This window comes from Cavia porcellus, unplaced genomic scaffold (assembly GCF_034190915.1).
Source record: "Cavia porcellus strain 051 isolate PalLab524CR breed Dunkin Hartley unplaced genomic scaffold, mCavPor4.1 scaffold_5, whole genome shotgun sequence".
Taxonomy (NCBI): Eukaryota; Metazoa; Chordata; class Mammalia; order Rodentia; family Caviidae; genus Cavia; species Cavia porcellus.
This window is the reverse complement of record NW_026947488.1, coordinates 91,886,623-91,912,087: the sequence shown is the minus strand read 5'-3', so window position 1 is coordinate 91,912,087 and position 25,465 is coordinate 91,886,623. Positions and strand designations below refer to the sequence as shown.

The 25,465-nt window shown below is 38.6% G+C and overlaps 2 pseudogenes; one reads left to right on the top strand and one right to left on the bottom strand.

The window, feature by feature from the left end:
• Positions 1-8,999: 8,999 nt before the first annotated feature.
• On the bottom strand, positions 9,000-9,929 carry LOC100727668 (putative olfactory receptor 2B8; annotated as a pseudogene).
• A 13,056-nt stretch (positions 9,930-22,985) lies between these two features.
• On the top strand, positions 22,986-23,890 carry LOC100727943 (olfactory receptor 9G1-like; annotated as a pseudogene).
• Positions 23,891-25,465: the final 1,575 nt, after the last annotated feature.

Sequence of the window (25,465 nt, the reverse complement as noted above, 5' to 3'; positions counted from 1 at the left end):
AATGCTGTTGAAAAACGTGCTTAGCAAGATGTACCAGTTTCCACTTAAATTTGATCTGTATGTTGATTAGAAACAGGATTTCATGGAGAAAAGAAGTAGCTATTCACCCTAGAGCATATTTTTTGAGGGTAATAAGGAATTTCAGTTCCAAATACTGGACATTTTTTAAACTTGGAAATCAAGTCAGAGAAAAATGTAGATAAAATCACAGGAAATGCTGTTGGCATAAGGGATGATTTAACTCAGTATGGGATTGTTTGATTCATGTTAGCAAAGTCTTACAAGGGTTAGGAGTGTCTAAGCTTCTGGAAACTTACATGAAAGACATGATTTGCCAACAGCTAGCTTCTTGTGTTTTGTTTGCTTTTTCACTACTCTAAATCTACTGCCACAAAGAACAAAAGCAGGAATATTCAGATCCAAGGTCCAAGGATGAGAGTTGACTCAGGCTGTACTGGTGACTAACTGGCCTGTAAGCATTAGGGTCCCTACTTGTTTTGTCTGCAGCTTTCTTTCTGGTCAAGGGATTGATTTCACAGGATCCCTTTTGTATCTTATGCCACACATAAAAAAACAGGTGGACGACTGTGGTCTATAACTTCACACATCAACATATTTTGGGCAATCACATATATGGTAGTACTCTGAGGCCATAGGAAACACACAGTTTGGAGCAATCACCAAGGCACTTTTTGGAAAGATTGCAATGTCTATAAGTTTAGTGTACCTGAACCCACTACATTTTTGTCTTTCCATATTAATTAAACCAAGATCTTTTCCATGGGGCTCAACTTGTTTCAACATCGCACCTAGACCTTTATCAAAGAATATTCTCTTTAACCCTGATATCTGAATGATGGAAAAATCAAGATAAATATTTTCTCTGTACATATTTTAAGGTTATAAATCAAGATGTCAGATATTAGCCTTAGTAGGTCAAGGCAGTGAACTTGAAACCTTGAAAAAGTTACAATTACATCACACTTTCATCTTTAAATATTTTAAATCAGCAATCTTTCTGTCTACACCCTTCTTCTGGAGCTATGTAGTTAAGTCTAAAGAAAAAATTTTTTCCATAATGTATACACTGGCCACATTTATCAATGAAGTCATCAGAAAAGTTTAGAGATCAAAGAACCAGGGTTTACTGAACAGGCTTTCTAAATGTGCCACTGCACATGAAAGGCAGTTGATTTAGTTTAAATTTACTCAATCATATTCCAGACTTCCAGAAAATATCATTGGTGTAATACTAAAAAAAAAAAAAAAGCTGCCATTATTGGACAGTAGTATAATTCACAGTATGAAACAATGGAAAATTTTATCCTTGAGTTTATTTTGTCATCAAATATGTAGATTTTAAATACCTTATGAAATACAATGGAGCTTTCCTGACCATTTAAATATAAGTCAAAGGTGCATTATACCTTAAAGAGAAATTGTTTTAAATCTCATTTGTAAAGCTTTAATAAGTAACCTCATTGCTAAAAGGATTGTTTTCTTCCTAATTTGTTGCTGCATTAATTCAATCTAAAACAGTAGTTTAAATTTCTTAAAAATCTTGAAGTAGCAAGATATGGGAATTTTCTATATTAAAAATAATGAAATTCCTCATGCCCAGTGTGGGTCAAGGGAGACAGACAGATCCACCTCTTCCTACTGTGTGCTGCTACCAAAAGACCATGTTATGTAGGCAGCCAGTGTGGGCAGAGAGAACAAGCAGATCCACCTTCACCTTCAGGGAGCTGCCACCAGAAGTTTCCTTCCTGCAGGCAGCTAGCAGGAGCAGGGACACACAGCCAAGGAAACCCTGTGCATCCACAGGCCACCATTGGATGCCCTTGGTTCCCTCAGGTAGCTATTTCCCAATAGCAAAATCAGATAACACACCCCTGTGTGTCTGCCACCATAATGGGAGTCCCAGTGTAGACACACAGGCTGAGAGAAGCAGCCTCACCTCCATGCACCCCTGGTCATCAGCAAAGCCCCAGTATAGCTGTATAGCTCTGTGTAAACCCACTCAATGACCTGCTATCTCCTTGTAAGTATGGAATTAGAGGAACCCAGGTGCCTGTCGCATCTCTCTACACTGCCTAGGGTCAGCCAATTCGAGAAGTGTCTGAGGCTCCACAACTAGCTTGTTGGGAGGAACCCAGGAAAATGTCAACATGAATGAGAAAAGGCAAACTCAGACCTCTAGCCCACACACAATAAGTCTGGGAGATACAGTCAGGGAAGCAAACAGAAGTATACACCTGAAATCTCTGAGAGGATAGCAACTGAACCGGAAACAACTTCATGAGATTATAAAAGCCATCAAATCAGAAATAATGTCACAGGTAAAAGAAGAAATCACAAACATACTGAAAGAATTGTTCAACAGGTCTAAAGAAGACACAGACAAAAAACAGGACCATAGGAAAATGATGGAACCCTTGAATGAATGTAGAAAGGAATTACAATGCATGAAACAGATTTAAAGAGAGACCTAGGAAATTAAAAATTCAATTGAAAGCTGGCAAAATCACTTGAAAGAGACTGAAGATAGACTTTCAAACCTTGAAGATAGGATTGCAACTAATAATCATGAAAGAAAAGATCTCTTAAAAATAGCAAGGAATCAAGAAATAACAACAGGCGCAAGATGATGCATAAAAGCATAACTTAAGAATAATAGGTGTTGGTGAAGAAGCAGGGGTCAACCCAAATGAAATTAAAAGGATATTCATGGAAGTAATAGAAGAAAACTTCCAAATATGGGAAATGGATCTAGCATGCAGATAAGTGAGGCATATAGCACTCCAAATAGCCATAACCAAAGTAAATCTACACCTAAACATATAATAATCAAGATCACAGAAATTCAGCACAAGAACAGAATATTAAATGCTTTTAGAGAAAAGAGACAGATCACATATGAAAGAAAACCAACCAGAATCACAGCAGGCTGTGGCCCTTCCAGAGGGAGAACCACCAGAAGCTCCTGAGATCCATGCCATGTTGGAACTTAGGACACTGGGAAGCCAAGCAAGCAGCTCCCCTCCCTGGTAAGCGGTGGCTGTGTTGCAGACTGTGACCCTTCCAGGGAGAGAACCATAAGCAACTCCTGAGATCCACACCATGTTCAAACTTAGGGCACTGGGAAACCAAGCAAGCAGCTCCCCTCCCTGGTAAGTGGCTGCAGTGTCGCAGACTACGGCCCCTCCAGGGGGAGAACCACCAGTGTCTTCTGAGATCCACACCATGTTGGAACTTAGTTAGGAAACCAAGCAACCAGCCTGCCTCCTTGCTAAGCAATAGTGAGCCTATTGGTGCACGGCCTAGAGTCAAACATCCCACTTTCCCTAACACCCTTTTCCTGTTCCCCCCATTAGCAAATGGGAACCAGAAATCTGAGCATCCACTGGTAGGTTGACCATAGCCAATAAGGAGGATTTCCTTCTACCATCTCTTTGAAGGCAAATATTTTTATTACTGTTTTGCTCTATTCTGATTAATGGTACTGCTCTATTCAATATTCTGTTTTGATAATTTCTATAATGTTCTGTATTTCATCTCATTTTGATATATGTGATTGAAAGAACAACTATTATAAGGATAATGAAATATACTGTGATACCTATTATTGTTATCCCAGTAACCTGCTGTGAAGTTCTGTACCAGTTTTACTGTATGATCTTAGTTGGCTTTATTCTATTTTGTTCTGTTGTATTTTACCACTTTCAAAATAAAATTTAAAAAAATAAAAAAATGAATCACAGCAGACTTATGACACAAATCATCAAGTCAAGAAGAGTTTGAAGTGAAGTGTTTCAAACCCTGAAAGAGAACAACTTCCAACCCAGACTGATCTACCCAGAAAAACTACCTTTCAAAATTGATGGAAAAGTAAGGTACTTCCATGATAAAGAACAACTGAAGGAATTCATTAATACCAAACCAACCCTACCAAGAGTGCTAAGGGATATTATAGAGAGAGAGAGAAGGCTGTCCCTGGTTCTAGAAACAGCAGCAGAGGAGAATCACCAAACAAGACAGGCAATTGAGTGGAGGAGAAAAGTGGAGGGCCCACAACAGGATAGCAGGGCAAAGACAAACCAATGTATGCTGATTTTAATCATTAATGTAGATGGCATCAGGTCAGCAATAAGAGGAAACACAAGGAAATTGGATCAAGAAACAAGATCCATCAATACATTCTATACAAGAAACACATTTAACTGGAAAGGAAATTCATAGAGTGAAAATAAAAAGAGAGAAAATAATTGTTCCATGTGACAGGAGACCAAAAAAAAAAATGCAAGAGTAACTTTCCCATCAAACATAAAATGAATAAAAAAGATATGGTATGCAGTAGAAAGCTACCCAGCTACAAAGTAAAATAACTTCAATGATCCTGTAGGTAAATGGATGCAACTGGTGATCATGCTCATATCTGAAACAGTTCAAACTCATAAGCACAAATACTAACATAAGAAACAGAAAGAGTTAATGGGATCCAAAAAGTCAAATAGTTAATATAAGAACAAAGGGGAAGAAATACCTGGGAGGGAAAGGTGGAAACTACTGTCAATTTCTTTCTCCTTGAAAAGAATAGCAACTATCTCCATTTTGGATAAACTTGTCCCTATCTCCATGTGTTGATATGTACAGAGCTAGCTAGGCCATTTCTTTGTCCTTTGATTGGCTTTCAGGAATGTAAATGGAGCTGGTTGAGGAGCAGACATGTAATCTCTGAAGCAAAGTGAAAAGTTGGTGTTACCCTACCCAATGACTCCCCAATCACATGGTTGAGCCAGGCAGGATGGAGAGCTGTGCTCCATCCTGTCAGCTGGGACTGAGCCTTGAGAAAGAGGCTGTGACTTCCCAGGCCCAAAAGGACTGTGCATCAGATTTGAAGCACCAACCCCAGATTATTAGATACTACCTCAGCTGAGTTACGCAGATTACCTTCTCTGCATTTCTTGCCCTCTGCTTATTGTAGAGGTAATCTCAGACCTCCTACCTAGCCAGCTCATGATAGTCATGGCTAGCATGTATTTCCTACCATTCTAACTCTCACTCATTCAGAGCCACTCCTCTCATGGAGAATTTATTAAACCCAGATGGGGCTCTGAGTACGGCCTTCATTCTGGTGAACACCGTCTTGGATAGACTTAGGATCCCTTGGCTCCCCATAACTGTATATATGGCTTAGTGCCTTTATTCTAACTGTAGGCTGCACTGGGCATGTCAGACTGAAATTAACTCACTAGAATTCCAATAACTTCACCTTGGGATTACAAATGTGAACCTCCCTGGACCACAGTGAGGATGGGAAAGAGTTTTCTATAATGAATGATGTCCTCTGATGACATATGACATTTCCTACTTTCAGCTCTGATTCTAGTCATTCCCTTTTACACCCTGCCTTCCAGTAGAACAAGACTCTTAGAACACAGCTACACCATGACATTTTTCCTTTTCACACTTTTCTTATTCTATTAATTATACTCAAAGACCACTGATCTGCTAGTAAAATAAATTCAGACTTAAAATACATTTTAGTCATTGGTTTTACTTTTTATATTTTAAAGAAAAAAATGGAAAATATATATAATTTCTAAACAGGATAATAGGAAATTAACAAAAGTTAATATATTATATATTGTTACTGAAAGGGTTTTGGCCCAGACAGGACACTGTAGCCAGGAAAGCCTCAACCAGAAGCAGGAAGCCCCTATCTCCCCTGCCCCTAGGAATTTACCTTTGACACCATCTTCCCGCTCCTGGAAATTTACATATGGCACCAAACCTAGGACCAATGGGCTACCTGTGCATCCGTAATGCCCTCCTTAGGTTTCACCCCAAACCGAGGCTATTTATAGGCCCCCACGCCACGTGTCCGCCGGAGAGATTGCTGGTCGCCAGCAGTGGGGAGTGCCGGTCATTTCTCTCTGTGTTCTCAGAATAAAGGCCGCTTTTTATTTTATACTTCTCATCTTTTGAAAATATTTTTCATCTTTTGGAAATAATCCTATCAGTTACCTTCAAAGTACTTGCTCAGATTATAAGACATAGTTGTGCAAAATTGATCAAACCATATAAGCACAAAACACTTTTCAATGAACTGAAAGAGATTAGTAGTATAATTATCTTAGCTGTCACGTTTTCTTTTCTTTTCCCTTCCTTCTTTTTTTCTATAATCATTCTGAGAGTCACACTCCAGGATTTTCAAGTCTGTAAATTATACGGCTGCTATTAGAGCTCAGCAGGATAATAGCACTGTGCCCAGATGAACCTCTTGTTCAAGTCAACCTGGGTGTTTCCCAATTGCCTCGAACTAAATATTAATGGTACCCCCTTTCTCTCTCAAAAGTACTCTCATTCTCTTATAAATAAATGAGAAAGTAAAGTATAATGTATAATAATGTATATATGTACATTTAGGCTTAACACATGGTGGCTAGAGATATGTTATGCATAAAATTCCACAGGCTCAAAAACATCACCCTGTTAATATGCTGGCTCCTTCAGGAAAGTTTGAGATGTTGAGAAAAGCTAATTTTTTATTCTCATATCTTGGGATACAGTTCATAAGCAACAAATAGTAATTGAACAAATGAATTACAGAACCTTGCTGATGAAACCTAGACATAATTCTGCATCTCAGAAACCTACTGGAGATACTGTATATATGAGCTGTTAAGATTCCTAAAAGAATATAAGTGATCCTACTTCCTAAAACTATGAAACAGGAGTTACAGAAATTTTCATGGGGTACTGGTGTGCTCTCAACTAACAATTAGTAGAGTCAGAGATAGAAAAGAAATTTTTGAATCCTACCCAGTAGTTTATAAAATAGATGTATAGCAAACTGTAGAGATTGAAATTGTGATCATAACTTGCAGAAGTTAGGGACTCCTCTATAAAAGCCTGGATTCATAGCTACCTTTAGTCTAGAGATGAGATTAGATACAATAGTCTGTGTTTTTACAGAATTGTAATGTGAAATACTGGTTCAAAGATCTACTTTTGCCTGTGACCCTACTGGACAGGACCATTACAACATCAGGTGGCTGGAGAAATCAGAAAAGCTAGGATACACAAAGAAACCAAATATAAGATGGCACCCAAGAGACATTTCCAATTTTGGATCATGCTGAAAGGGTGAAATCAACTCAAGAGAATCACTTTCACTGTAAAAATTAATTCCACTGCAGTATTCTAGAATCCTCCTCATCTCTAACTGGGAGACTAAACAACTTTTATATTAACAGAAATGCCCTGACTGAGAATAATGGTAACAGGATATAAGAAAGCAGTATTTATTGTATCTTTCACACCAAATGGATGACATTAAAACTTTTCAACATTGCATTATTGTCCTTATTAATCAGTCAAATAAAAATAGTAAAAAAGAAAGTCATTTGATGATGCATTTTGATATACAATAAGCTTATTTTGAGAGCTAAAAGAAATGCTGAGACATAAGTCATAAACAAATATGTTGCCCAACAAATATTCTATTTATAAATGAAAGAACTGAGGTTCATAAAAATAATCTTCCATGTATGCATATGCATAGCTAATTTAGAATATCAATATTACATATTTTCTCTTTTACATATACTTACAACAGGCAATAATACTGACAATTAAGGTAATGAGAATACATAGTTTATAACAATAGAATACCTTATAATTTATTTACTCTATACTTTGGTATGCTGTGATAGTATATTTTCTCTCCATAATGTTCTTATAGTACCATAAACCCAAATAAGTGTTTAGGGAAGTTATGTAATTGGATATCAAATAATGTGCAGGAATAACATTTCACCCTAGTTTGTATCTAACAATGATTGTAGCGTACAATTGTCCACTTAACATTATCAAACTATTGTATTTCCATGTCATGTCAAAGGAAATAAACATAAGATCAAAATTTTGCTTTAAGATTCTTAGATTATATTTAGTTTAGAGTCAGAAGTGTCTGGATCATATTATTTATTTTAGTCCTCTCAAGTCTTGAGTACTAATAACTACCAACTAATTAAAAATGCATGTAATTGTAAGGTACTTGGTACAAATAATGAACTGCTAAAAAGAAAATATTAATTTTCACTTTTTTTTACAAGTTTTGCATAAGGATAACCTCATGAGAATGATTTTGCATGTTGTATAAGCTATCAATTTATCAATTTTCAGAGTTGAGAGGGAATTTTTGTAAATTATAACTTTCAAATTTATACCTACATAGACTTTTTACTTCTCCTTTCAAATATGGTGCTAAGTTTCTAAAGTATAAAGTATACATAGCTAGCTTATTTGACAATGTTAGGGAGAATATCAAATGTTATATTTTGCTTTAAATAAGCTATTCAGAAAAAAATTGTGAGTGCATATTCCAAACAAAACTGCAGCTATTTAGCAAATATATAAAATGGTTAATTATTGGTGCAACAAGGAAAATATAAAAAATAACAAAAGGTCTTCTGTAATGAAACTAATCAGACATATGGGGAAATGAAGCTGTCAGAAAACTGGGGGTTAAGATAGAGTTTAGGTGAAACTGAAGTACTTTAGTGTTTCCTGGAGCCATTCTGAGGGAGTATTGTATGTAGGCAGATCACCACCAAATCTAACACTAAAATTAGCTGTGTGCAGTCCTGATTCTTTATCAACTACATAAGCATGAGATGCTGCATCTAAAAACACTTACTCTGAAGTTCTACACTTGTGTTGGAAATAGATCTCCATGTCAAAGTGACACAGGTTCTCTGGGAGGGAGACCTGAAACAGAGTGTAGGATGTCACACAGGCACAGAGTGGCCTTCCCTCCATGAGGGCAGTTGCTGGACATTGTAAGTCTCTGCAGAAACACTTCTTCCTGCTGAGTTTGTAGGTGAGTGTTGTATGTCTTTCACAAAGGGCTGAGCTAGTTGCCTCTCCCTCGTCTCTCTCAGAAGGTAGCTTTGTCAGATTATGAGGGGGGCATGGTGTCCTCTGAGCACCTCTCACACCCTCTGCTTTGTAAGAGCTCTCTTCAGAGCTCTTTTCACATCCTGATTCCTCAGGCTATAGATCAAGGGGTTGAGCATGGGTGTGACCACAATGTAGAACACTGCGATGATCTTGCACTCAGCCTGGGAGGAGTTGGACTGTGGTCTCATGTACATGAAGATGGCTGTGCCATAGAACAGGGCCACCACTGTCAGGTGGGAGACCCATGTGGACAGTGTCTTGTGCCTCCCAGGGTCAAGTGCATCCTTAGTACTGACAGCAGAATGTGGGCATAGGAGACAACAATGAAGAGGAAAGGGACAAAGAGACAAAGACATTGACGATACTGCAGATAAAAACAACCAGCTCTGTGAGTGACCTGTCAGTGCAAGCCAGTCTCAGGACCACGGGCACCTCACAAAAGAAGTGATTCAGGACATTGGGCCCACAGTGGGGCAAGGTTAAGGTGCAGACATGGATGACCATGGCGCTCAGGTATATACTGCACCAGGACACAGCTACCAATTGGACACAGGTGCTTTGGTTCACAATGACAGTGTAGTAAAGAGGATGGCAGATAGCTACATAGTGGTCAGAAACCATGACCTGTAACCCCTGCACACATTCAGTCACCCCAAAGGGCAGAAAGAATAATGTCTGAGCAGCAAAGCTAGAGAAGGAAATAGTCTTCTTCTCCCCTGCCATGCTAGGCAGCATTTGTGGGACAGTGGAAGTGTGGTAAATGTCCAGAAAGGATAAGTTTGTGAGGGAGAAGTACATGGGGGTTTGAAAAGATGAGGCTCTATGCTAATAACAGCGATGATGATAATGTTCCCAGTCACCATTAATAAATAGAAGAATAGAAATATAACAAAAAGAATGAGCTGGGTCTCAGGTTCAGGCAAAAGTCCTAGGAATAAAAACTCAGTCACAATAGAGTTCATTTTCCTTTTATCTATTATCCACACCAGCACTCTCTCCCAGAATAACCACTTACTTATAGACAAAAATCAAGTTCCCAATATGTCAACTGGAAAGCTAAAGATAGTAAGAAAGAAAAGAGAAGTCTTGGTCTGAGATTCCTCATAATATTCAGGTCAAGTCTAAGTTTCTCAACTTTCACACTATGTGATCATGGATGCTTTCTGAGTGCTTAAAATGCAAACAACAGTAGAAGCCATTTCTAAGGATTTTAAGGAATAAATAAAATAATGTGTTCAAAGAATCTGAAACCATGGCTACTTATAACAGGAAGTCTACTTTTCTTGAAAATTCAGTTCCCTAATAACAGCTACTTTGGAGAAAGAACAATAGTTAAAAAGTTCAGACACACTAAAGTGATGAGATCCATTTTCTGAGAGCTCATTAGAGTCTACCCTGTGCGTCTGTGTCCTCAGCTGAAGCACTGTGTCAGTAAGTTGCACTATTTTCTACTTCAGAATGTTTAAGAAAAGCCACCTAGAATGCTATGGGCTCATGAAGCACAGTCCTAGAGCCAGGGGGCAACTGACAGGCTTCACCTCCATCCACTTGTTCCTTCTTTCTTTTTTATCACCTTTTAGGTTTTTGTTGTTTTTATGTTTTGTTTTATTTTGTTTTGTTTTTGATCTGTAGCTAATTCTCCTCATTTGTACAGTGGGACCAAAGTGGTATCAAGCTCGGAGAGCTGACGACAGGGTTCAGTGAGGTAACATATGAGACAGCAGGGTCAGGGATAGGCAATAAAGGCTCAGTGCCTGATAACTATTGTCAGAACACCAGGTGGTCTTCTTTAGAGGATTTGTGTTAAGTGCACAGAACAGAGATTGCCAGTAACCCTCAAAAAATGAATAACAGGGAAAGCTATGTCATTAATACATGAAAAAAATTGTCAAGATTATTTGAGTAATTATTAAGCACACGCGTGAGCATCTGAGATACCCATGTACCCCGTATGTCTACATCATCCCCATCACTGTTTGGGAACAAGACCATGTAAATAACAGCTTCTTCTCTGTGTCCGTATGTATTTAAACAAAGTAGGGCAAATGACAAGGGACACAAATGTTTTGGTCCAGCTACCAAACACAGCTCATGCTTTGAAAATTCAAACAACACCAGACAGTGCCTCAATTCCAGGGGCTGCAGATACCTCAAGGATCCTCTTTGGTTACTCTCGTGGTGGTGACTGCTGAGAGCCAGCAAGAGCTCATTGCGCTGCACAGTTCTCAGTGTTAGACCCATCTCATTCCTATCTGAACACACAGCGTTTTATTCTGCACACGAGCTTACATGAAGAACAAATCTAGTTAGAGAAAAAATTAAAGCCAGAAAGCAGAATGCAAGGCCATCATCCACTTTAGGTCAGGTTATTTGGCATCAGATGGATACAAAACTTAAGCATTGTCTGTATTATATGAATGGCTGATTAATATTTCCATTGTGCAAATTGCAGCATGAAATGTAAAATATTCCAGTCAAATTAGCCAGGTTCAATACACCTTCATAATGTCAGGAGTTGCAAAAGCTAAGTCTAACCTTTCTAATACACATTGGTTATTAAAGTGATGTTATTGAAGTGATTGTTATCTCCAATGTGTTAGCAAATCATTGCCTCTTTTCAGATAAATGCAATAGATAGCCTTAATGCTGTTGATTTTTAGTAATGCTTTAATTTCAAAGGACAATTTGACAAAGAAATTTGGTGTATGGGTTAAAAGCCTACACTGACTCTATACAACAAAAACTATAATATGAATTCTGATTCCTTCATTTTGCATGTGATTACTTCAGGGAAATTTCTAAATTCATATTGGTTCTGTATGAAGCAAGAATGGTTGCTTAATCCATGAGATTACCTTGGTGATGATATTAGAAATTGTACCTAGAAGTTACAGAAAAGGGTCTGTCACATTATCAGTACTTAATAAATTATGACCAGTATATTTTACAGAATCCAAGTTAATTCAATTTGTTATAAATTAAATTGATATCTAAGTTTGGAAATTCTAATGAATATCATCATATGCAATATGATTATATGGTAATCAGTGAAAGTCTTCTTAGAGTATAATCATTGAAAATCTTTTAAAATTTGTACCAGCCACCTTACTATAATTTATAATGTTTTCATTGAGAATCAGTTGATTAATAAATAAAATTCATTGTTATCATTGTTAAAACTAGTGTAAGAGCTGAGATGTTCAAAGACTAATAATAATAAAGGTTATATATCACATTATTATAATTAACTAAGAACATTAATAAAGTTTACCAAGTAGACAAAATATGACTTAATGAATCCATCACTAAAGTATGAAAATTGTTATAACTTGATAAAATAAAAACATCATTCAAAGTGCTTAAGAATTACACTGTATATCATAACTTTTCACTTAGTGTGTCACAAATCCTATTGAATAAATAATTGAGATCAGTGTTTTATAAAACTTGGAGGAGCAAAAAGAGAATGTGAAGACAGGACTCCTGGAAGAAAACTAAAAGAGAACTCAGCAAGAGCTCCATGCCAGGAAAAAGAGATAACACCTTTTGAGTCTCACTGAAGGCTAACAAATTACCTTTCCCCCAACCAAAACCTCTCTGGATAAGAATACAATCACAAAGAATAAAACTGACATTAATAGCTCTCTAGTAAAATTTTCTATTACATAGTAAGCATGTACTTTGCAGATAGATGGTTGACTGTAGCTTCCCAGGAACTGAAATGTATTTATACTCATTTAAAAACAAAGATATGAAGATCAGAATCTCTACAGAACTTTATCAAAATACTAAGTAGGTCATGAATTTTACTCCAGTCTGAGGAATTCAAATGTGCTCTTCAACTAATTCAGAGTTTTTTTCTTATTTTCTTATTTAAAGAGAAAACAAACAAACAAACAAACAAACAGTAAAAGGGTACAAGTAATATAGAATTCCAAAAAAATAAACTGTAAGAAATCATTAGTTAATGATTTCTTTAGTTAATAAATTTCATATTGTCATCTTAGAAATAGTTGATCAAGTTACAAAATTAAGCATACAAAGAGGACATTCAAACAGTGAAACTGCAAACAGTTGTGTTCAATGATCCAACAAAAACTTAGTAATATGGTCATCTATCTTACACACCTAAACACACTTGCAGTTGTGTCCTTTAGAGCACTTTCTCTTCCTCTCTTTTTTTCAATAACATTTAAACATTTTGTGTTTTATTATTCCCACAGTTCTTATTACATTTTTTGGGAAGAGAATAAAACCAAATGTGACAAAATAAAGCAGAGTCGGTCAAAACAAAGGATGAACATGTTAATAAAAGCCTACAAAGACAAAACAGGTGATACTGATGTGAAAATAATACAACTCTGTGGATATAAAATAAATCTTTCATAACTACAAATAATACATGCTACAATCCAATTCATCCCTTTAATGGATTTTAAAAGTAAAATGAAACATATGCAGTGAAATTTCTGTCACCTGATTTTTTTTTTTTCATTTTAGGGCTTTGGACTGAATTTTAAACTCTCGAGGGACAATGTCCCAGACTAACAATTAAAATTTAATTATATTTGAGAAATTCTTGGTTGATGAATTTTTTTGCCCCCCCACACTCTTCTTTCTCTGAATATGAACATTTTTTCACATTTTAAACACAGCATAATTCTTAATGAATACAGTGTTCCTTCACTTCTTCATTGCTTAGCACTTCTAGAGCTATATAACTGTGCATATTTATGGGCTACAATAAGATGTCATAATCTATGTATGCACTGCATAAATATTTGATAATACCAATTAACATATATATCATAGAGGTCACTCAAATTTTTCTATTTGTTTGATACAGGAAATGAAACTGAGGACCTTGTACTGGCCAGACAGGTGATGTACCACTGAGCTGTATATCTCCAACCCTCAAATATGTTTCTAATCTAACTGGAACTTTGTACACTTGATCAACATAACCCCTCTCTTTCCACCTCAGCCTCTGGTAACTAGCTTTCTATGCTCTGTTTTGTTCTTGTTGGTGGTGTGTTTTGTTGGTTGTTTTTTTGAGACACAGTCTGTCTATACTGTTCAGGCTGGCCTTGAGCTCATTTTGTGGCTCAGGTTGATCTCAAGCTCACAACCATCCTCCTTGCCTCAACCTCCCAAGTCCTGGGATTACAGGCTGGCACTACCATACCCAGTTTATGCTCTGTTTTTATGACATAAAATGTTTAAGATTTCCTGAATAAGTGAGGTTATTTGGAATTTGCTCTTTGAGGCTGGATTATTTCACTTAACGGATTTTCTAGTTCCACCCACATTATTTCAAATGCTAAAATTACTTTTGTTTTCCAGGCTGTACAGTGTTTTGTTGTATACATATACACCATATTTCCTTACCCAGTCATTCATTAAAGAGTAGTTAGATTGCTTCCATATATGTTATTCTACACAATGCCAAAATGAACATGTGAGTGCAAATCATATCAGCATATTAATGTCACAGAAAGGCATAAGATTGCTAGATTATAATCTTTCTCCATGTTGAGATTTAGTAGAAAAATTTATACAATTTTTGTAAATAATTATACTAATTTATACTTCCAATGGTGCACAAATGTTCCCTCTTCCACCTTTTTACCTGAATTTATGTTTATTTTTGTTGTTGTTCTTAATAGTGGATAGTTACTTCAGTAATGAGAAATAAAGAGCAATTCCTTCAGGATTCAATGTGACCATTCAAGTAGAATAATCACAAGGTTGGTTAGCATGCTTCTTGAGAGTTAGGAGCAGAAGCTTACTCAAAAAATATTATTTGTCTCTACTCTGAGCCAGATATGGATCAAGCACAGCCTGATAGCATGACAACAAGGAAAGACATTGTTCTGAAGTGAAAAACTACTTTAAAAAATGAATAAATAAAAAGAGAGTTGGAGAGAATGCCAGACCCCAGAGGTCATAGAGTCTCTCTCCACATTCTTAAAATAAAGTTCACTTTTATTTCATACTTCTTATCTTTTTAGCCACACCAAAAAGTCTATCAGATGGTTCCCTTCCATGTTGAAAATTATATCAGATGGTTCCCTGACTGAAAATGGCAGACGAGAGACTGCTGGTGAGTCCCCTGCTGTTCATGGACCAGACTGCATACTGGATTAATTCTTCACTTCTCAACACCCAGGAGCTGCTAAACTTGTTGCCACTAGTTTGCAAACAACACTGGTTTAATTCATTTACCACAGGTGAGCAAACTTTGGAGATTATTCAGCACTGGCCCCACGCAGGTTTTCTTCCTGTTCCCTGGACTCGAGGGGTGCTCTCACATCCTCAGATAGCCCTGAGGCAGAGGCTAGCTTTTACTGTAAGCTCTCATAGAGAGCCCCAGGCAGAGCCTTTTATATTTGAAAGCATAAATATACCATCAGATCAGGCAGAGCCTTTACTGTAAGCTCTCACGTCCCTTAGAGCCCCAAAGCTCTCACAGGCAGAGCCACTGTAATCCATGGGAAATTCACTTGTGCCTTTGGTGACCACAAAAAACCACGAGCTTTGGAACCGATTACGATTACTATTCCATCTAAGAGGTTAAGGTGATGACCTGACCTGGTTAGATCACGTCTGTTATCTCGCCTGACTGTGATGTCATGGGCTGGGCCCCACACTGGATTTTCTTATCTTGGGTACCACTTCCTGTCCCCCCAAAAAACCATACCTATTTACAGCTTATCACACTGATGACAAGTTTGCAAAAACTCCATCTTTGGGCCTTTGTTTTAAGAATGTGTCCTCTCCCTCTGCTCCTCCAGGATCCCTCTCCCTCCCCACACTTAGGAGATAACTTCTTTCTTTACAGCCTTTCAAAGCTTTCTCAGCATCCTCCTTTCCTCCCCGCTTCACCCATTTCTCAGTCCCTCCACGGGCTGCGTGCCAACCCACCTTTCCTGCTGGGATGGAGGAAGTGGGCCCAGACAGTGTTGGGGGAGGTATGGGCAGACAGTGTTGGGCTGCCTGATGATGGCGCAGATGATACTGGTGGTGCAGGTGGGGCACATACAGTGCGCACCAATCGGCCTGGCCTGTGCAGGCTGCTCTGGGTCCTCACACCATGCCTCAGCTCCACGCCCCACCTGCCCTGTGCACCCTGCCCACTCTGTGTGCACTTCTCCCCCACCCTGGGCACTCTGCCTGCCCTGTGCACTCTGCCCCCACCCTGCATGCTCTGTGAGTCTCCTGAGAAGTCCCAGCCCCTACCTCTGAGCGCAAGTGCAGCTCTGAGCACCAGCATCGCGGAGACAACAGGATGCTGTGTGAGAAAAAGGGGCCAATTCTTATTTTAAGAGATCTCTAATTCATTGTTGCTGATCTGATGGTATATTTATGCTTTCAAATATAAAATTGGGATTGTTTCTGCTGTCTTTTTCTTGTATTCCAACCAAGAGATACAAATCAAACCAACATGAGTAAACCAGTCAAGTAATAATTTTAAACAAAACTTTATGTAATGTATGATGACAAATGTTTTCTTTCAGATCCAGATATATGCTTAGAGATGTTTCACAAATTTCTTCAGTGTTCAAATGTTAAAATGCTCATGGTTGATAGCCATTTAATGTTCTATGTTAAGCTTACTGCCTATATTGTACTGTACTGTTATCAATATCCTAGATGTTTAACAACTAAAATTAAGAGGTAATTATAAATTCCTTTTGGATTCCTGTTGCTGGAAACTACTAAATGTTTTCCAAAAAAAAGATTATATGATGCATGCAAAACAACAAGACCAGCACTGAGGCAGAGGCCAGGCTTGAGCCTTTCCCAGCCTGTCCACCTGCCTTGGCTCCACCCTCCACCAAGCCATAGTTAATTATACTCAACTGTCGCTAAATAACACCATAGCTGATCTCTCTCCTAAATAAAGGGATAAAATTAATGAAACAGGCCATCCTCCAAAAATCAGATGGCATTAGACATTTTAATAGCATAAAGAGATACTTATATATGACAAGTAAATGACATGTTAGTTCCTAAAATGCCCTGGACCTTATTCTCCTTATGGGAAGCCATTACTAAAGTTGTAAATACCCTGTTGATTGTATTTGACTCCTGCATACTTAATACCTTCCACTGTGGCCAGATCCCAAGACAAAAGGCTAAACTTGGCCCTCAAACCCCACAGAGACCTTTTTAATATGGCTTTTTGTGTTTTCAACAACAGAGATAAAAAATAACAATCTGATCTTTTAGCAGTGACACTTAAAGCTCTGAGACAGGTAAACCAACACAAGGTGGAGCTGCCTGAGCCCCCATAGACCATGCTTCAAACACAGCAGAAGGACATTGGCCTCAAGAGAGTGCCCCATCTGGGTGTTCCTTTGGGTCCTTACCTCAGGGCTACTGGACTGTCCTATCCACCAGAGAGTGGGTAAGCCATCCTAACTTCTAGCCCTCCCAGGAAATGACAACGCTGCCAGATTCATCACTGACAGATCTGCTTAAACTTGCTGCTGAAGACTGACAGGGCTTGGGGTCCACAGCCCCCATTAAGGTGTCCTTCTCAGAGTCCCAAGTCCCACTAGAAGTCTCAGGTAAGACATTCTCTATACTTGTGGACATAGAGGCCATGTATAGGGTTCTTCCTGAGTTTTCAGGCTGCTATATTAAGTCCTCAGCCTCTATGGGGGTGTTGACAGCCAACCTATGCAGCCTTTACAGACAGGGCCTATTTCATGCAGATCCTAGACTGCTTCTTCTCTGGTAGATCCTTCAATGTTTCCTTGTGTTCCCCAATATCCCATGGCTTCCAAACATTTACAGGGACTTAAACCTATAGTTAAGTGCCTTTTAGACAATGGTTTTCTTAAACCTACCCATTCAGCTTATAATACTTCTACTCTCCTGGTACTCAACCCTGATGGGTCTTACCCTCTACTATAAGATCTTAAGATACTCAATAGAGCTGTTACCCTAGTCCAGCCAGTGGTGCCAAATCCTTGTACCATGCTCTCATATCCTTCCCTCCACCACTCACTTTACAGTCCTAAATCTTAAAAATGCCTTTTTATTCCTTTGTGTTTATGCAGACTGACCCAGACACTCTGAGGTCTCAATAGCTAATACCTGTTATCAGTAGTAAATCTCTCCTCAGAGATATATAGCACCCCCTTCCTTTCTTATTCACCTGGTCAAGACTGACAGATAAATTTATCTTGTCACCTTTGTTTATACTTTTTCCAAATACATAAAAGGCTTTCCCACAACCAGGGAGACTGCTGATATTCTTACTGAAATCCTGTTACAGCAAATCATCCCAAGGACTACAACCAAGTTGTAATGGCCCATACCATACCATCTTGGCAACCTCAAAAGTGTTCAACGTTGCTAGACTGCCATCCTGGTTTCACATCACTCAGGCTAAGTGGTGCCCTTCCAGCCCTAAATCTAACCATCCTTTTGCCCACTCATCTCCACCTCACCAAGACCTCACAGCCACAACTCTCAGGCTGTCATATTTTGTTATCCAATTTGGTTCCTAATTTCTTATCCTTTTTACAGCAGGACTTTCAACAGTCTTTCTTAAAGACTCCCACATCATGCATACCAGACACAAGTCTTACCTACCTACCCTCTTAACTTTTACCCTTTCAGATGGGGGAATAATAATCACCTCTCATAATCCCACACTTATTTTTCAGTATTCTACCTCACCATGGCAATGATTCTACCTCAACATAGTCCTGATAAAATGACATATTTAAATCAAAGGTATCTTTCCTTCTACCTCAGTGCCATGCCTCCTCATAACACCTTGTCTCTTTGTTTTTCCAGTCCAATGTGTGGGCATTCACTAGTGATAAAGTTGTCCTGGTTAAAATATCTGGCACCAACTTTTACATGGGCATAACCATCATCCCGTCAACCCTCCTAAACCCCAGTGCAGCGGTCCCTTTCAGCAGTAAGTAGTAAAAGAAAGAAAAACTTCTCCCTTTTTCCTAATAACCAAAAGATGGAAATGAAAGGATTTTGCCACACATGGGACACCGTAGCCAGTGGGAACCTGGGAGGTGCAACCAAGGGGGCTCTATCTTGAGGTCACCTTTCCCGCCCCTAAGCCCCTAAGCAATTTAATTGCAGCATGAAATGAATTCCAATGGGCTACCTGTGCATCAGCAATGCCCCTTAGGCTCCACCTCAAACCTAAGCTACATGTAGGCCCCCTACATGCGTTGGGTGGAGAGAATGCCAGACCCCGGAGGTCATGGTGTCTCTCTCCACATTCTTAAAATAAAGGCCACTTTTATTTCAAAAAATAAAAATAATAAAAAATAAAAAAATAAAAAGAGGGTTAGAAATGCAGCTCAAGGCGAAGCCTTGGGCTTAATACCACTATCAAGAAAGAAAGAAGGAAGGAAGTGAAGAAAGAAAAAAAGAAAGAAAAAGAAAAAGAAAGAAAGATAAATAGATAGAAAGAAAAATCTTTTAAAGTTGTATTTCAGTTTTTCCAAGTGATACCTCTTGTAGAACACTGCTGATTTTAAAATTAAAAGACCCAAGTATTTTTATAATCCCCCATGATCACTATTTTCTTTATGGTAATACCATAGCCAATCAGTCTTTCTGTGCCTTGCCCTCTGCCCACCCTTCCACCTATGTGAACATTCATGGCATCACCACAGGCCACGTCTAACCAATGTCCCATTTCCATGCCCACACATGGGCATGGATCTCCATAGTTTAACTTGTGAGCAAACTGGTTCCAGAGACCCAGCATGAGGATACGATTCCAGGGCTGGGATTCTACTAACTAGCCTTGATGTCCCTCAGTCAGGTCCTGAAATAGATGGCCTACATCAGTGAGTCAACTGGGGAAAGTTTTTCACAAAGGAACTATTTACAAAAATGTAGAAGGAGTATGGAAAAACCACAAAGTTCCTCTTAGTTTTAGCATAACTAGGTCAGAAGCAGGCAGGGCAAAGAGAAATCCTAGGACACGCAGAGAAGGATGTGCATTTCTATGACAACTGCTCAAAGCTGGGTGGGAGCACGGGACCCTCAGAGGAATGTGGCCCATCACAGCCCTGAGGAAAGCATCCTGGGCAGAAATCTGCTGACGTTTGTCCCTTTCACTTCCTCCCCAACTTGGCCTCCATGTTGTTACAGTTTGTAGTGTTTGGTCTCCCAGATGATAGGGTGGAAAGAGAAAGAATGACTGTTGATTCCATAGTAGGAATGGAGCAGAGGATAATGCACCCTTAACCAGGCTTCCTGGATGTAGATTCATTTGGTCAATGACATTCATCTCCCTAACATCATCTATTTTTTTCAGCACATTCCCTAAAATTTCAAATGCCTTAATGTGGGAACAGGTTAAGCCACAATCTCCAAAACCATTCCAAGTATGACATTAAAAAGCCTTCTGTCATCTCCTCTCCTGTTCCTCTTTCTGGCCTAGTATGTACATTGCATTCTCAATACAGAGCCTCCAGATCTAGGACAATTCCTATTCTGTCTTCTGCTTCTGCGACTCAAGTGTTGCATTTCATTTCCTCAGAAATAAATGAGTTTTCACTTCGCTGCATCCAGCCACTTATCCTGAGGCCAGTTTCCTCCCCCAATGCACAAACCTCTCATCAGACACAAAACCCTTACTCCACAGCAAAGACCCTGAGGAACTCTGGGAGCAGAATTTCCACACTGGCTAGCTCCCCACAATTGAGACTAGTAATGTGATCATGACCACTGTACTTGTTTTCAAACTTTGATTTCTCCCAAGAAACTGTAGTCTTTCTGTGTGCCACAGCCACCCCCTTAGTTATGTCTCTTGCCTTTGGTTAGATTGGCAAAGGATCTAGGCTAGAGAAAACAATGCTACACGATGAGGGAACAGCTTTTGAAATATGGCTCTGCTGGTGTCCACCTGTGTGACCTTGGACAACATATACTCAAGCATTTCTACATCTCAGGAACCACACCTGAAAAATGAGCTTGATAGTCACCACTGGTTCACCAGTTTATTGTGATGGTTAAGATGAGAGGATAGTTGTACTCACCACAGTACCAGGCACAGACTATCCATTCAAAACTTCCATTATGATAAATACTAAAGAAAAGTGGCAAGTTGTTTTGAGTCACTGTATCACCTTGATTAAAATTATCAAGTTGGTCAATTGGTACATTAGATGCTTTCTCTTAAGTTCAGACTTGTTTACTGACATGAGAAGTGAAAACAAGTGTTTGTTGCAAAATCTATGTAGGTAGACATGTATGTATGTATGTAGACATGAATACATATAGAGATGAACACATTTTCAAAAATTGTCTTTATTTAAACTGTCTTTAGGGTAGGGAAAACCATGGATTTTCTAGTCAAATTACTTAGATTCAAATCCTAATTGAACCTACTTCTGAATACATTTTGAACAGATTAGTCACTTATTTTGTATAAAGTTTATTGGCTATGATATGAATTTCAACACAAAGAAAGTTGCAACACAAGGAAAATTTACTAATGCTTCTTCATTTCCTGAAACTCACATTATGTAAACATGTCAGGTAGAGCTTTGTAAAGAGTAAGTCCCCAATGCATAGTTATTGTTGTCAGTATCTTTAAAATTCTGTTCTTCTTTTCCATGAAGGATACTAATTGGCTTTTCAGAGGCTCACAACTCTGAGCCTCTGCCCCAGTGGAGAACTCGAATACACTAGGGAGCCAGAGCAGGAATAAATCACTTACATCCACCTTGGGAGCCTCTGTTGGTAAAGACAGAGACTGTTACTGCCTCTGTGACAGCAGATGTTTCTGGACTCATAACCAGGCTTGGTTCATGGACAGAAAGACACAGGTCTGTGCCAGCAAATGATTTGGGACCTCACAGGTGTGACTTGCCTGTGACAATATCTGAAAGCCTTGGTGTCATCCTGTTTTCTTTGGGTTGAGACGTTGTAATCACAAAGACAGGGATAGTACCCCCAACCAGCAAGACCCAACCTGATATCAGAAATGAAAGGAGGTGGATTCTGGTAAAGAAACCACAATGCCATTTATTAACTGTGTGATCATTTCCTTCTTATTAAACTTCTACTGGGACATCTGTAAAATCACTGCCATTAATATTTAAACATACAGGAAGTTGTTGCAGTGCAGAATAAATGAAGTACCACATGTGAAAATGAAGGGCGGCAGTTGATTCGAGTAAGTGGTTCCAAAATATTCACCATTATTTGTATAAAAGGCAAATTCTGGAAGCATAAAGAATCAGAGCATATTAGAATCAGACAACAGTCAGAATTGAATCCAGGAGTTTAAAGTGTTATCAAAACAAACCCTTTGAGTGTCCATGGATGAATGTTTCCAAATATTTAATGTTATCATAAAATTATTGTTTTATCAAATATTTGATTTAAAATGTAATCTTTCTGTACTGTAGTAAGTCTGCAAATCAACAAGAGAGAACTATTAAACTGATGTATGCTTACCATGAAATGCAAATGGAAACAGTCATTTTCCAGTGAAGGGAAAAGAAAAAAGTTTAAAAAATATAATATCAGATAATAACCCTTGCTGGGCAGAATAATAAAGCAGGAGAGACACAAGCATGCCTTCTTTATTCTAGGAGTAGAGAGGCAGAAGCAAGGTGGAAATGCAGAGAGCGAGGCGGGGAAAAGGTTCAGAGTTGGAGGCAAAAGAAATGAGGCCAGATCCCAAGAGTCTGGACATCTCTGTAAGGACTTCTGCTTCTCTGAGTCAGCTGAGAAGTTGGTGGAGTGGTAAAAATGGAAGAATGGTGTGGCCAACTGGCATCTTAAGGACCACTCTTCATTCCAGGTTGACAGATTCACAGAGCAAAGGAGAGAAGAATGTGAATGACCTTGGCCAATTTGAAATTCTGTAAAATAAGCCCTTAGAGTGTTTCCTACTAAACTGGTATTAGAATACACAGTACAATGTAACATTTCTAACATATCTATTAATTTTCAGCACAGTGGTGTAAGTCGATCGTCTTCCCGTCTACAAAGTAAGATTCCCTGGAGTCATGGAGAGGGGCAATCACACGGTGACCGAGTTCATCCTGCTGGGATTCATATTGGACCTTGCCATGCAACTCATCCTCTTTGTGCTATTTCTTGCAGTGTATTTTGTCACTGAGGTGGGAAATACCACTCTCATCGTGCTGATCTGTAATGATGCCCAGCTCCACACATCCTTGTACTTCTTCATTGGAATCTGTCCTTTCTGGATCTGTGGCTGTCCATGGTCTACACCCCAAAGATCCTAGTGATCTGCATCTCTGAGGACAAAAGCATCTCCTTTTCAGGCTGTGTAACCCAGTTCTTCTCCTCTGTGAGGCTGGGATACACTGAGTGCTACCTGCTGGCTGCCATGGCCTATGACCGCTACATGGCCATCACAAAACCATTGCTTTATACCCAGGCCATCTCCATAAAGCTGTGCACAGTTTTGCTAGAAGCTTGTTATCTTTGAGGCTTTACCAACTCTTCTGCCATCACAAAGACCTTTTCCTTTGACTTCTGCAAACACAAGTGTCATTGATGACTTCTTTTGTGACCTGCTTCCCCTAGTGAAGTTGACCTGTGGCAGGCTGGAGGGCTCCCAGGCTCTGATGTACTTCCTGTTGACCTCCAATGTCGTTGCCCCCTCACCCCTCATCCTGGCCTCCTAACACCTCATCATCACTTCATCATCATCTGGTCCACTCAGAGCCACCTCAAAGTCTTCTCCATGTGCTCCTCCCACCTCATCTCTGTCACCTTGTGCTATGGCTCAGTCCTCTACATCTACTCTGGCTCTGAATCCAGCTATTCGAGGGACAAAATTGCTTCTATCTTTTATACAGTGTTATTTCCCATGCTGAATCCCATGATCTACAGCCTGAGAAATAAGGATATGAAAGAGGCTCTGCATAAACTCATCAGTTAATCAAGCCAATTTCTACAAAATTTGCTTATTTGCTTATTTTATACCAAGTCAAGATCTCACTGTGTTCCACCCTCATTACTCACTGTTATATTGAAATGGGTTTTCCACTTACCACATGGCACTTTAGCATTTCTAGTGTAAGAAACTTAGGGCCAATGAGGAATTAAAACTTTAACACAGAATATAAAGATTTGGATGGGACTCACGCTGAAAAATACCTTCTAACTTCAAACAATGACAGAAAAACAATAGATTAGTTGGCTTCTGTGTAAAGAATAGTTTCTGTATAGGTTTTCCTGAGAAACAATGTCAGGCATGTAGTGCACACTTTAATGGAACTATTTAGGGAGCTGAGGCAGGAGGATTGCAAATTGAAAGCAAAACTGGGCTGCACAATGAGATATGGATCACAAAAAAATGAAATTCATCAGTGTCCCCTTGAGAATTTTTCAAGCTTCTTCATCTCTCTCTCTCATTAACCACAATCATTATTAGAAAGATCCAGTGGCATCCAAGAAACAAATTATTGGGGCAAATTATTCCCAGCAGGCATGATCTTTTTTAATCTGTAAATTTCTTCACAAGTTCCTTCATCTAAGAAAGTCAACTATCCTCTCATAGATACAATTTCTGAGACTCATTTTCTGATTTCCTGGTTCCTTCTTTTTCTTTCAATAATAAGCGTGGAAAGAATTCTACATCCAAAATGTGATATTCTGAGCACTGGAACTCAACTTTTATGGATAAGATAGTAACGATGTTGGCATGAACCAGCTTAAGAAATGAAAATGTATGAAATGTACACTAATTAAAGGAGAAAACTTTATAGTTTTTTTCTTTACAGAAAGAAAAATGTAAATGCTATATGAGGCATTTAATTTGTATTCAATTTTCAAAAAGACAATATTAATACAACATATATTTACAAAGCAGAAATACATTAATGTTTGCATTGGTGTAGTCATTAATTTAAAAACATATATGAATCTTCAGGTCAGAAGTGTGAAGAATCACCACATAGCTCCTCTCTATAATACTATAGTGTAGTAGCTTGGTAAAAGCAAGGTTAACAGAATAAATCAGAAGTGTTTAACCTGGAGAGCTGGGCCAACTCAGTGCCAAGATGTCAAAATTATATCTGCTTCCCATTACAAGTGACAAAACTGTGATAAAATACAGTCCTTTCAGTAATATGCACGGGCGAGTCCAAAAGGTGCGTTACCATGGCAGAATATCAGTTAATATACATGACAAGTGTATTCATAAAACAATTCAGTATAAAAACACAGACTTATGCCTAAAGGATGCTCCAGCTACTGTCCAGAATCAGTTTCCTTACTCTAAATAAAGATCAGCATATACACAGCAGTGGCCTCTGATAACTTAAAAGTACAATCATTTTATTTTTGCATGGAAATGGCAGCAATTTGTATGAATAGTACCATCAAAACAAAGTAAATATATAACATGTGGCTCATAATAAACCTAATAAAACAAAAAAATAATAAGAAAATAATTAAAATGTCACTCACCTGTTGCTCTGGTGTTTTAGAGTCTGCTTGGCTGTAGTCTTAG